General features: G+C 36.3%; 1 protein-coding gene across 5 annotated transcripts in view; it reads left to right on the forward strand.

Annotated features, from left to right (window-relative positions):
• atxn1a (ataxin 1a) overlaps window positions 1-14,667 on the forward strand; it is a 109,444-nt gene that overhangs the window by 55,150 nt on the left and 39,627 nt on the right. The gene's annotated exons all lie outside the window — the stretch shown is intronic.

Below are 14,667 nucleotides of genomic sequence, written 5' to 3' on the forward strand. Positions count from 1 at the left end.
TTAAATTTTTAGCACCCGCCCTCTTCCATGAAGCACAGGTTCTCAAACCATATATAGCTTGCTGAATAAGCACAGAGAGAAGTATATAGGAGGAGTTTCCATGTTGCTTCTCAGTCTGGTTTTACTTTGCATGGCTTTAATCGAATGCCTGCCTGGGTCCTGCAACACAACGGCTCTCTCAAGACTGCATTTACCTGATACTCGTGGAAAGGGTACAGATCTGGCCTCTTTTACTTAAACATGGCCACTGATACTCATGCAGATTCTGCACACCGCCGTAATACTTTCACACATGCATACACACATGCTCGCTTTCACACGCTTGTGTAGTGAGTGTAAGTAATCCCTCCTGCTGTGTCAGGCAGTGACTCATCATAAACATTCATGTGGCTGGCCTCGCTGGAGTACACACCATCCTGTTAAACCACACACACGTACACACTGTAGTAACGAGAAAGGAAAGCACAGCCTTCTGACTGACAAACACACACATGCACTACTTCACACTGTTGTAGCTATTGTGGCTACAGCAGTACAAGTTACTGGCATTGGCGATTTATAGGCGGCAGCGTTTTCTGGGTACCTTCTAGGAATGGGCATTTTTGACAATTTTTCATTTCAAGTACTGATAGGTCTCGACTACCCGGGGGCGGGGCTTATGGGGGGCGTGCCCACCATAGCAATAATGAAAATATTTTTATTAAAGGAACACTCCACTTTTTTTGAAAATAGGCTCATTTTCCAACTCCCCTAGAGTTAAACAGTTGAGTTTTACCGTTTTCGAATCCATTCAGCCGATCTCCGGGTCTGGCGGTACCACTTTTAGCGAGATGCTAACGGTCTAATCAGATTCAATGAACTATGCTAAGCTATGCTAAAAGTGGTACGGCCAGACCCGGAGATTGGCTGAATGGATTCTATTTTCAAAAAAAGTGGAGTGTTCCTTTAACACTGTTATGAAAATTAATGTTAGCAAATAAAAATATGACATGAAAATATGTCTATCAAAATATGATTAGAAAAATAACTGCTAGATTATCAATAATGCAACAATGCTTTCGAAAAAGAAGCATCTAAAAGGAATAGCTGCATGAGGTGAAGCTGAATATTGAATGAACCCCAGTAAACTGAAGCCTGATCTATATGACACATATGAGATTAATCAGATATCCTGGATACACAACATGAACGTACTGTAACATTACAACTAGTATCTACACAAAAGGATGCAAATGCAACTGAACTTCAAGTAAGTTACGTGCTAGCCAGAAAGTGTTACTCCCGTTGTAGATGCGCTCTTCCTGTGACAACACGCTGAAACACGGGCAGCTAAAGTACAAAGAATTCACAATATTAAATACTGTGCACATCTTTTACTTTTTTTTCAAGATCAATCAAGTGATTCCAGGCATCACTACGCACTTTCAGATCCATAGTTTGTTTCATTTTATTTCGCCGGTCTGGACGACCTGTCTCTAATTAGATTTATTTTATTTTATTTTTATTTTTAAACATGAGTATAGACTACAAAGATAATTTCATTTGCGTTTAGTTTTATTACTGTATCATTTTTTTATTTAATTTAATTTATTTGTATTATTGTATTATTTATTTTATTTTTATGAAAACAGACTTTTTTTTGTATGCGAGTATAGACTTTTTGTTTTATTTTTGTATTATTTTGTATTTAATTTATTTATTTTTTATTTTAGAAATGTGTAGTAGACTATGTCATTCATCTATATGTCATCATTTTAATTTGTTTTATTATATAAACATTAGTAAAGACAAAATAGGTAATTTTTATTTCTATTTAATTTTATTATTGTATTTTTTTCATTTAACTTAATTTTATTTTTTATTTTATAAATTTGTGTATAGACTGTGTAGGTCATTTTTTATTTTATTTTATTGAGAAAAAAAACAGTTATTTTTTTATTTTTTTATAGGTTTATTTATTTATTTATTTATATTTTACCTGATGTTGCCAAGGGCAGCATGTGAGTCAGGACTACCAATGTGATAGTGGCTGCCACATAACACGCAAACATGTTTGCTCACATGCATGCATAGACACACATAACTAAAGCCAGCGGAATGGTTGCCCACAGCAGGAAAACCACACGGCATATGTAAATGAGATGCGAGGGAAGTGTGAGTGCACGGCTCCCATGCAAATGTAATGGAGACCTCAAAGACAGAGGTTATAAATAGACTCGCAGTGTGTGGTTGCCTCAATGAACACCACGTCGCTCTTAAAGCGACACTCACGACACATTCTCGTGCAAATGTGCACACTTCAGGGCATTTGAAAGGACGATTTGGAGTTCATGCATGGGAATGCTCAAAGCGACATGTAACCCAGTTAAACGGGGGGCCTGTGACGTCCGTTTGCACAGATTTTGTATTGTGTGCAGCTTGCTCAAAATAGACACACTCTCACTCTACTATATGATAGAAAGACTTTGAAGAAGAGGAGGAGAATTTTTAGGAACAGAAAGGCAACAAGGCATGATATGTCATTACAGGAATCTCTCAAATAATGGATGAGATTTTGCAAAGCATGCAGTAATGTAAGCATTACATGCCTGCTAGTCTGTTCTCCTCACAGTGCCTGGCTGTGGGACGCCCTTAAATCTGCTTGTAAAAATGTCATATTTAAAACTCACGCTCTTTCAAAGGCTGCTTTCCCAAACCTGTAGTCTCTTGCGCTGAGGTTCCCCCTCATTTGAGTTTACCTTCCTGAGTTTACCTACTTTTTTTCTCTTCATGTTTACGCTCACTTCATGAACCGGAGGTGTTAAATCAGGTTTTGTGCTGTTTGCCATATTGTGATCTCAAGAAACCACACACTTACCCACCCACTTCAAAACATTTGCATACAAACTGCATTTGCCATTGCAGAAAGTGTAGAAACTCATATTATAACATTTCCAAACCTGGCATGAAGGTTTTTGTACAGATGCCTGTACAGGGTGGGAGGGTCCCCCCACTTTAAATGAAATAGCTGGAGCCAAGCATGTGAGCGGCGTGATTTTGTAGGTCTCTTGTGCTGTGTCTGGAATCACCCCCTATACCCTTAAAGGTGCAGTAAGCAATTTCTGAGAATCATTGTTAAACACTCTTGATATTTGAAATCAACCCAAACAAACACACCCCTCGCTTCATTGCTCCACCCTCAAAGTGCACAAACACGCAATGCAAGAGTGGATGTCTCTTTATCATAGCAGAAGCGAGGCAAAAATAAAGCTTCATGAAAAATAAAGTGAAGATGACGAGCGAACAACAAGTAAGAACAAAAAACGAACATACAGTACACAAGTATAAACAAGCAAGAGCTTGTTGTTAGTCGCCAGCAGCACACACTCAAAATTAACGTTACCCACGTATGGAGCAGAAACAACACAACCTCAGTGTCTGTTTTCAGGCCTTCCCGCATAGGTCTCTCCAGCGCTGGAAAGCTTTTCTAATATTAACGATGGTCCTAAAGCTCTTGCCTGATCATACCCCTTCTTTTTCCAGTGATATTCATATGACCTTTACTCTTTTGTAATGTCTCTCAGCCATTTCTCTTTCTACAGTCTTTCTTCAAATCTCCTCTTGCTCACCCTCTCGCCTCTCCCATCTCCCATCCTATCAGTGTATATGCCCCCTACTGCTGATTGGGTTCAAGTTTGTTGTGTCCTACCTGCCTCCGCGCACTCTGTTTGCGAAATCACACGTCATCAGCACATTACATAAGGCTATGCAGAGTTGTGGACAGACAGTCACCGAGTGCCGCAAACTAACAGCAGCCGCCTTTTACAGTTCCTCCTGAACCAAAACAACTTATGCTGCGTTTACGCCATCTCGTACTGTAATTTAGAGAAGGCAACCCGTGACGTTTTACCCGGAGCTGTTCACGTCCTCATACTTGGATTTATGCGTTTCAATGTCAACACTGTCAACGCCAAAATTAATCTGCAGCAGTCAGGTGGTACAAGTAAGAGCTCTGTAAGTTGTTTACGTTCATTATTATTGTAATGTTATGTACTTTGAGACATGCGGTAATTTAATGCTGTCTCTTATGACACTTTGCTGAGTCTGCTCTGGCTGTGCGCGACCTGTGCGTTCATATTTTTGGACGAGGCATGGCTTTGGAGAGGGTGGGATCTAATGCTTTCAAAGCTAGCCCCTCTGAAATTGCCTACCCTACCTTTAAATCAGTATCAACAAAACATTTTGCACTGCAGAGGTGGCACAGAAGCAGCATCTTAAGTGGTATTTAGATGTATTTAAACAGACTGTTTAATGCAGCTCAGAGATTCCAAGAATGCATTTACACTGCAGTGTAAAATAATGTTATGAGATTAGTGTTTTAAATATGGAATATATTGAATATAGAAATATGAATTAAATTATACTTTAAATATGTAACTAAAACTGCCAGTAGGTGGCGGCAACTCACTGTCTTCATGATGCATTTATTCAATCAATTCGTTCAAATTGCCTGATTCATTCAGGAGTGAAGCAAGTGACTGTCTTTATGAATGGGTCATTGAATCATTGACTCGCCTGATTCAATCAAAAATGCTGAATAATTCAGGAATGAAACCACTGTGTTGATCAGAGATCAACAGTTCTACTCTGACTCTGTTTTTATAGAGCAAAAACAGTCAATATTGACATTGCGTTTAAAAAGTACATCACTTATTACAATATTAACTTGAACATAGCCTATTTCAATTCATTATAAACATTGAATAAAGCACAAAATAGTGATTATCTTAAAATGAGGACAAATGAGCGTCCGACTCAAGGCTGTGCCTATAAACAGACATGGTATTCAAAACCTGATTGTCTAAAACCCAGACAGAAAGCCACCTTAAGGATAATGAAGCAAATAGTGAACGAGTAGCAATTTTGGATACACCCTTTTTTTTTTTTGTAGCTGGAAGCTCCACCCACAAAGAAATGTCATTGGTTCAAAATCCTGCTCCGCACAACTATAAACATCAAATACGTTCTGATTGTGCCACATCACACTGCTTTTTCACTTTCATTGTGGACCGAAAACTTGGTTAGGACACGTTGCCACAGTAAGGTGTTTTACAGCCTGTTGTCAGACTCAACACCGCTTTTTCAAACGCAAACTGAGACCATATGGTAGCCCAACCACATGCAGTTATTATACTTCAGGTTCTTCCCATGGTGATTTCCACTGTGCCATATACATGTAATTATGTTGTGCAAATCTTGAGATCAGATTTGATAATACGTCACTTCATCATACCGAGACACTCCCAATGAGCACTGACTACAGATGAGAGTGGTACACAGTGTAATACATGTGTAAGCTGGTCCCAGAACTGTTTTGGTTTCCCCCTCAAATCACTTTAAGGTGAAATACAGTGCCATCTGGTGTCTAAAAACAGTACTATATCAGCCTTTTTTTGTATGAAAATAAATGCAGTTGGTTATCTATACATTATCTTTCCTTTGAATTTACTATTCTTTACATAATCTAACTATAGGGAGTTACAGAATTTTAATAATTCTGCATAGCCCTTATATACTATCAATTATGTATGAATGAGTTGAGTTTTTTTTTTTTTTATGTCAGCACAAAGCTGGTTTGGTCCGCTTTCAGGCTTGTCTCACAGTAGGGGGCCAAAGGAGCGGCGGTCCCATACGCGCTTTGAGTCGACTCCCAGTAGTCATTGGGGCTTTGAACGTTTGAAGATCTGCAGAAATAGACTCTCCCATCCTTCTCCCATGTTCTTGTCTCTCACTCCCTTTCTCTTTTATATTCTCCCTTTTCGCTGTTGTATATATCCATCTGCCTTTGAATCTCTATAGCTTTGATTCTTTTTCTTAGACATGATGTTTTTTTTCTGTCTCTGAGCTTGTATAAGGCTCGATTGCAGGGGTTAGCTTGGAGGTGCTTTAAAGTGAAAGCCTACTCATATGTAGTGCGTTTGCTTGATTAATTTGCTTGTCCTCTCTTACTGCAGATAAATAGACCCGAGAGTGTCTCGAACTCTGCTTTTATATATTTTTTCATGTTCTGCGCCAAGCCGACTACATGTTTTAACAGTAAATAGCAATAGCAAGTGACAAAGCTCTGTTTATCTGAACCATCTCATCTAGTGCCAAACATTTCTTTAAAAGCTGGTCAGAAAGAGCATGTGAAGAATGACGCAGGAAATCAAATTAAAACTCAAAATAAATGATTGTAGTTTGTCATCAGCATCTTTTTACACTCATGTAGTGATTAAAGGGATAGTTCACCCAAAAAAAGTAAATTTCATCATCATTTACTCACCCTCAAGTTGTTCCAAACCTGTATAAATTTCTTTGTTCTGATGAACACAAAGGAAGATATTTGGAAGAATGTTTGTAACCAAGCAGACCTCGCCCCCCATTGACTACCATAGTAGGCAAAAAATAGTATGGTAGTCAATGGGGGGTGAGATCTGCTTGGTTACAATCATTCAAGTTAATTATTTTTCATCTAATATTTATATTTTATTTCAGCTTTATATCAATTAACAATTAAAAATGATTTTTAATAGTTTTAGTCTCAGTTAACAATAGCAACACTGGCCTCCCCTGATGGATTTTTTTCTCCACATTTTTGCTTGTCTCGAGATATTCGGAGCCATGTCACACATTTTTTAGGTTCTTATTCCTTAACTTATAACTCTGTTGTTGAAAATAGCTTTCAAATGTTTTGTTTCCAGAAGGTGGTAAACAAGTCCTTGACAGAATAAGGACCATAGTGCCAAACGAGAGCACATACACATACACACGTTGACATGATGGGATGACAATGATGTCAGTCAGGTTGTCAGAGAAAAGGAGCACCTATGACGCCCTCAGCACTGAGAAAGAGAGACAGACAGAGAACGAGAGAAGTTAAAAGGAATGAGGTCAGCCTGGGGTACGACACGGTAACCTGAGAGAAGTACCTGCCCCTCACACTATCCACTTACTTCTGCATTTGTCCCAGCTGAGCACAGCAGGAGAAACTCAGGAAGCACAAAGCTATCTCTCAATCAGTCCCTCACAATGACCCAAAGACGGCCCTGAATGAACCTGTCACGGATTGAGTTTTACTACTTTGAGTGTGACCAGGAGCTTTGAGTGGCTTTTTAGGCAGTTGTAAATGAGTTTGTGTGTGAAGAGATATCCACTTCTCCTGTTGTACCTCTCCAGTAGTTTCGCACAAAAGGGAGGTATTGAATGGTGATTGTTGGTTGAGTGACAGGCTTTGTGGTTGTCAATGACACGATTACGCTTGCCATGATTTATTTGTGGCTATATCTACAGCTGAGGTATCAATGTTCGACTGTCCTGGTAAAAGTTCTCAGCATTATCTGAGGTGGACTGCATGTCTGCTGAATCTGAAAACAAACAACCAAGAGTTATAGATGAATATAGTTGAATATAGTTAATAGTTGAAACTGATAAGATTATGTTGAAACCATAGATTGAAATTGAACTAGATTTTGTTATTGTGTGTTAAAGTAGCATGATACAGCAAACAGTATAATAATGTGTGTTAAAATGGCCCAGTTTATTGTTCATTTTAACATAGATTTATGTTTTAATCATTAAAAAATAAATGAATAATTGAAAAATATCTATTAATATAATCCATAATCTTAAATCTACACTACCGTTTGAGTTGGTAAGATTTTTTAATGTTTTTGAAGTCATGAAGAAGTCTCTTATGAAGTGTCTTAGGCTACATTTATTTGATCAAAAATAAAGACAGTAATACTGTGAAATATTATTTAATTTAAAAAAACTGTTTCATATTTTAATATTTTAAATGTAATTTAGTACTGTGATGGCAAAGCATCATTATTCCACATGATCTTTCAGAAATCATTCTAATATGCTGATTTGGTGCTCAAGAAACATTTCTTATTTTTATCAATTATCAGTGTTGAAAACAGTTATGCTGCTTAATAATTTAAACCCTATATATATATATGTATGTGCGTGTGTGTATGTATATGTATATGTATGTATATATATATTCCAATTTTGAAAAAAAGCATCATTGCTATATAAAAGTATTAATTTCTTTAAAAAAAAAAATCTTAAAGACCTAAACTTTTGAACAGTAGTGTAAGCATAAATATTCGTCTGTAATATGAAATGTGAAATAAATCAATATCTAAATGTTAAATCCAAATATAAATCATAAACTTGACATTTAGATAATATGCAAATTGTTAAATTGTACATGGTGTATAGTCTATAACTTTTCATTCATTAAAAACAGATTAGATTGAAGTTTACTTAATATTGGCTTTCATATTTTAGCATATTTCTGTGAAAGTCTCCTTGTACATATTTTTTCTCTTAAATGCTCCTTTTTATTAAAACTTCAATATTATAAAAAAAAAATATATTGTTATAGTTATAAAGTTACATTTAAATGTTGCAAAATTGAGATTTTTTTTTTGTAACACTCTTTCTTTTACATATTTCACCCATAATATGCTATACTAAAACACATATTCCCCGAGCTGTAAGGTACGTTATTTGATAATATTAGTGTGTATAAGCCAAAGCCGCCTTCCATTAATATTAGACCGAGACATCCGTCCTCCAGTATGACTCACTGGTTTGCCGTGCTTGTTTCGTGTATAAATATTGCTTTTTCCCTGGCTGAATAAGCTAGTCCTGTCTCATTATGTTAAATGGTAGAATGAATAGACTGTAATATTGCTGTGGAAACAAGGAGCGTCCCTCAGCACAGAAGCTGTGTAAAGTCATTTCTCATCATTACAAACGCAGCCACTAGCTGCACGGCTGCTTACAGAGCTTAAACGCTGGAGATGCCTACCCTGGTTAGATGTGTTTCAATGTGTGTGTGTGTGCGCTATGTCAAACGTGGGGGAATTTCCTATTGCTTTGAGTGTAGATGCCTCAATTTGCCGGTGCTTGTGTGATATGTGTGTGTGTTTGAGGAGCAGATTCTCATTGGGTGGCTCCAGCCATCTGGCGTTAGCTCAGATGAACTCATTGCTGCTTCTCTATTGATCGGTGAAATAGCAGAGCTGCTGTAGTAATGATGTCATCACCTGCCTCTCAGCACTGACCTTGAATGAAGCGAGCTACTGAGCATGCTCACCGCACAACTGTGTGTGTGTGTGCTGGATTCCGGAGGTTGAAAGAAGGAAGGCTTTCAACCTGCTGTCCTCCTAATGCACACACACACACCTGCTGCTGAATTCCTTTGAGGCACTCCATCTTGTTTCCTCTCTGTCCGGTGAGAAAAGAGAGATGGTGTCTGCCATGACACTTCCATCTGTAAAAGAAAAGCACCATGATTACTCTGTGCAAAGCATATGGTGCACCTTATGACAGCGGTATGAGGCTTTCATGCATCATTATGTTTGAATGTAAATGACTTGATTTGACATTAAAATGCATTTGTATCATCTAATAGGTTTGATTAGACATGTTCAATGCATTTTAGAATAAATACACAGGTTTTTAGGAACTGATTATGCTAAAATGAAGACTCTGTCATCATTTACTCATCTGTTTGACTGATAAGTTCAGTGTTATAAGTCATACAAACAATCTAAAGTTATTTCACACAAAAATGAAAATTCTGTCATAATTTACTAACCCTTCCAAACCTGTATGAGTTTCTTTCTTCTGTTGAACACAAAAGAAGATATTTTGAAGAATGTTGGTAACCAGACATTTGACAGTAGCTTTTGACTTCCAAATAGTATGGAAGTCAATGGCTACCGTCAACTGTTTGGTTACCAACATTCTTCAAAATATCTTCTTTTGTGCTCAATATTCAGATTTGAAACAACATAAGGGAGTAAATGATGACAGAAGTTCATTTTTGGGTGAACCATCCCTTTAAGAATCATTCCAAACTGCTTATACTGTGAATCATCTGTCGTGACTCACTTATATCTGAGTCAAAAATTGAAGTTTTAAAGTTTAAACTTTGTTTGTTTTACATGGTGAATATTTCTGATACTAAATCACCAAAATGTGAAATATTACATTTTCTCAATACACCCACTATTGGTAGCTGTAGCAAAAAGTAAATTCTGTTCCCTGTTTATACAGATGTGGTCTGGCCAACTGGCTGATTTTAATCAGCCACTATCAGGTGATTAAAGGCCTCTGCAGTTGAGCTGTTAACCCCTAAACCTTCCTGTAACCTCTTCATCTATCATCCCCCATCATCCTCTCTGTTCTTCACTCTTCCTCAATTTCTGTGTTCTGTCTCTTTCCCTGCTAACTGAGCTTTGCTACAAGGATGGTATTGGCTTACTGCTTGTCCTATATCTGCACATGGAAACGTTACACGCTGCACCGTTGTGTATCACACACGTACACTATTCGCTACTCTAAAATGGACTTTGTGGAGCAGAATCTGAGAAAATGAACTTGTTTTAAGGAACCACAAACAGGTACAGGGAACAGGGATCCTGTTTGTGTGTGCGTGTGTGCTTGCATGCTCGAACATGTTGCAGTGCTGGCAATATTAGATATCTAAGATGTGTCTGAATTAATAATTGTCCTCCAGTCTGATATGAAATTTCCCATGTGACATTAAGGGGATACAATCAGGGCTTTTGAGTCTGAGGCCAAAGCAGCATTAGAATATAAGGGTAAACCATTAGATAATGACATCAAGATGGTTTCATTTTGAACCCCCAAAACAACAGCGATTCTCACAAAATTGTAAGTATGAATAACTATATTTACTATGTTTTCTTAAGTGCAAAATTCATAGAGTCCAAATCAAAAGTCCTAAGTCACCCTCAGGTCAATCTAAGTCTATGGATTTATTTTCCAACAATTTTATCATCCACCAGGTGAAAATCTTCACCTCCAAAGTCTGATTATTTTAAAGCAAATGCACATCTATCTTCAACAAGCCTCACGATTTGAGGTTTCATTCATACCTGTAGCACAAATGGTCCAATATGAGTTGCTTGTTGAAGTTTAATATTAAGGCTTGCTGCTGAAATGCGCACTTTTTGTTAGTTAAAGTGATAGTTTACCCAAAAATGAACATTATTCCTTGATTTACTCACCCTCAAGTCATCCTATGTGTAAAGGACTCTTCTTTCAGACGAACACAATCGGAGTTATATTAAAAAATATCCTGACTTTTCCAAGCTTTATAATGGTAGTGAATGGGGCTCAACATTTTGAAGCAAAATATCCATATTTAAAACTTTTTAAACTATAATAACTGATTGCCGTATGTGAGTCTAGTTTCGGCGGAAGACCTCTGACACATGATGTATTGATGAACGCAGAAGCGCAGAGGATAGAGCAAAACAAAACACCGGTCATGAATTAGAAGTCTAAAACAAGAATTTTTAAAGAGAAATGTCGGAGGATTTCGATATAAGAGAAGAGGAGCTTGAGTTTGTTGCCCAGCCCTAGATGCGCCTACTCTCACCTAAACATACACTACTCCTACATCCTACGGTCATAGTCAAGTTAATAAAGTTTTAAATATGGACATTTTTTTCTTACAAAAACTCATCGCTTCACTTCAGAAGGCCTTCATTTAACCCCATTTGCCCTATAACTCCGATTGTGTTTGTCTGAAAGAAGATGAGTACATTTTGGGATCATTTTGATTGTTGGGTGAACTATCCCTTTAAGAGCAAACAGCAGGTCTGTACAGAGCACAGAATCCCTGCTGATGTGATCTGATCCCTTATCAGGTTCTGACAAAGATAGTGATAACAGAGTGAAAACAGAAAAGATAAAGTGATTTCATTTCAATTCTGCTGGTGGCAAAAGATGTGGAATTGAAAAAATTAGTTTCCGCTTAGTGTCACTTACTATATCTATATTGTTTTAGGTTTGGTTATAAATTTTAACAGACCCAGACGTACATTAGGAGCTCTGTAGACTCTTGATAGAGTATGAAGCATTGTTGTCCTGAGGTGTTATGGGATTGCTAAGGTATGTCACAGAGGTTTGAAAGGACTTCTGTGGAAAAATGATACATCACAGCATGTCTGTCCATCTGTCATGTCTAAAACACTTTATGGAGGCCACATGGAAAACCAAACAATATGTCATTTCTTAGAAGTTTAGTTCAATCCACGATGGTACAGTTGAAATGAAATGTTAAACCAATCCAAAGGGGTCCTTTGAGCCTTGCTAGTAAATGCTGTAAGTACGCCATCTTGTTTTTAATAGCATTTTTCTCATACATGTCACCTTAAACACTGAACTGAGTGATCCTGCTGTTTACCCAACACAATGGCCTCAGCTTAGCCTCCTAGTGCTGATAGTAACTTAGAGGGAAGTGACATTCAGGGAAATGTTTAAGTGACAATGGCAGTGTGAGCCATGTCTCATAAAAAGACTGAGCTTGCAAGAATTGCCCCATTGCTGTTTATGACTTGTGGTCACAGCCACAACCACATGACACATGAAAGAAGAAAAAGGCATTAAAGTGACAGCAACAGTCTTTTTCACATACTAAAACGGCTAAATACATCTGATATAAACATGCAGCCACAGGATTTAGTTTTAACCTCAGATTTCTGGAAATTCAAAACAGATTCAATGGAATTAGTATCATGCTTGGTTACCTATTGATGAACAGCACTTGGTGTAATAATTTTCTCACTGTAGTAATGCAGATGTCCTCATGACTCTGGGTTAGATTGATCATTCACGCTGTGGTTGTAGCAGTGCTCTGAAGCTCATCTGAGTTGTGGAATAGAGACATTTTGAGGTAGGATATTCAAGCAGTAGAATCTACAGTATGTTTAATGTAGTGCATTGGTGTTGACCATTAATCAGCTGTTAGATCCTCTTTAAATCAATTTGTTAGTGAGTACTACAACAGGTTAATTCCACCAAAAAATCTCAGTTATCTGAAAAACACGACAAGATCCCAGCAACAATTTGTCTGTGGATATAAATCAGGGCATTTTATTCTAAGACCACATATATTTATTAAGAATGTAAATAGGTTTCAAAGCTTCCCAGGACACTGTGAGTCGAAACAAAGTGGCGTGTTTTGATGCCATAGCATGGTCTGTATGTCTAGGTATAATGTTGTATTGACTGTCTGTAGCACTTATGTCTTCATTTTCTCCTCTGTTGCGTTTAGGTTTCTCACTCGTTCTCTCCCTCGTTCACATGTTCACACATCCCACTATCTGTCCTCGGTCTCAGACTCCTGTAGCACTAATGGCTGTTGTCACAAGTTTTACTGCACCCACCCGCCGCGACCATCTGTCTGGTCTCTCTCTCTCTCGCTCTATCTCTCTCATCAATGATGCTTTATCAGCACGTCTGCCAAAATACAATGTTGCCAGAGAAGTACAGAGGATAATTAATCTGCAGAATTGGACGATATGGCAGAAGTGTATACTTGTTAATCACTGTAAAGAAAGACCGAAATGACATTGACATGAAACCGTGACCTCTCCTCTTCCTCATTTCCATCACAACTCAAGCCATAAAACCTGCTTCCTTGTTGCAACTAGGGGATGGGTGACAGTGTATTTATGAAAATTATATATTAATAAATATTTTTAATTAATTTTATATGTATTATTATTATGATTATTATTTTGTGGTATAAAAGTGGAGAGACTGTAAATTTGAAAATCATATATCTGTTAAAGGTATATTATGAATTATATTATTATTATATCATTTTTTTAAATTATATATTAATGAATCATATAGAAATAAATCAATAATTTATTTAAATTCTTATACATATATTATAATTTAAAATAAAAGTATATATTATTATTTTTATATTTATTTATTTATTTATTATATATTGATCGGTGTGTGTGTGTGTGTGTGTGTGTGTGTGTGTATATATATAATTTATTTAAATTTTTTTATATTATATTTTTTATATTTTATTGTTAATTATTTTACATGTATTATTATTGTCGTTGTCGTTTTAAATATATTTAAATATATTTTAAATATATATATATATATATATATATTATATAATTTATATAATATATGGGATATATATATATATATATATATATATATGTGTGTATGTGTGTGTATATATATATATATATATATATATATATATATATATAAAATAAAATTTATTTAAATTACTTTTTATTATATTTTTTATATTTTATTTTTAATTAATTTTACATGTATTATTGTCGTCGTTGTTTAATATATATATATATATATATATAAATATATATATATATATATATATATATATATATATATATATATATAGGATGTCTTCGCCCATTGCATCATAATTTTTTAAGCATTCTGCCACAAGCATAGTGTTTTTAAGATGTCATATCTAATTGAAAATAGTCCAACTTTTAAAAACGCATCTTAAAAAGAGCATTATCTAGTGCTTTTAGGATTTATTTGATTGCTATGAAATGCTGCAAATGAGGCTCAGGTGAACCTGAAATCAGCCTTTTTTTTATACAGGGCTTCCAGTTACGAAAGATTAGTTGAGTAGTCAACTTTTAAAAATATTTTTGCACATCCCTAGTTGCAACACAAATGCTACATAAGCAGGGGGCATGTCGCTTGGAAATAGATTGCCGCTATCTAATCCTCTAAAGACAACAGTTTATTTCTCACGTAATGCCCCAGAGATAAATTAATCACGGCTTCCTTGCTGCTATCTGCAAT

Source organism: Ctenopharyngodon idella, chromosome 19, assembly GCF_019924925.1.
Source record: "Ctenopharyngodon idella isolate HZGC_01 chromosome 19, HZGC01, whole genome shotgun sequence".
Classification (NCBI taxonomy): domain Eukaryota; kingdom Metazoa; phylum Chordata; class Actinopteri; order Cypriniformes; family Xenocyprididae; genus Ctenopharyngodon; species Ctenopharyngodon idella.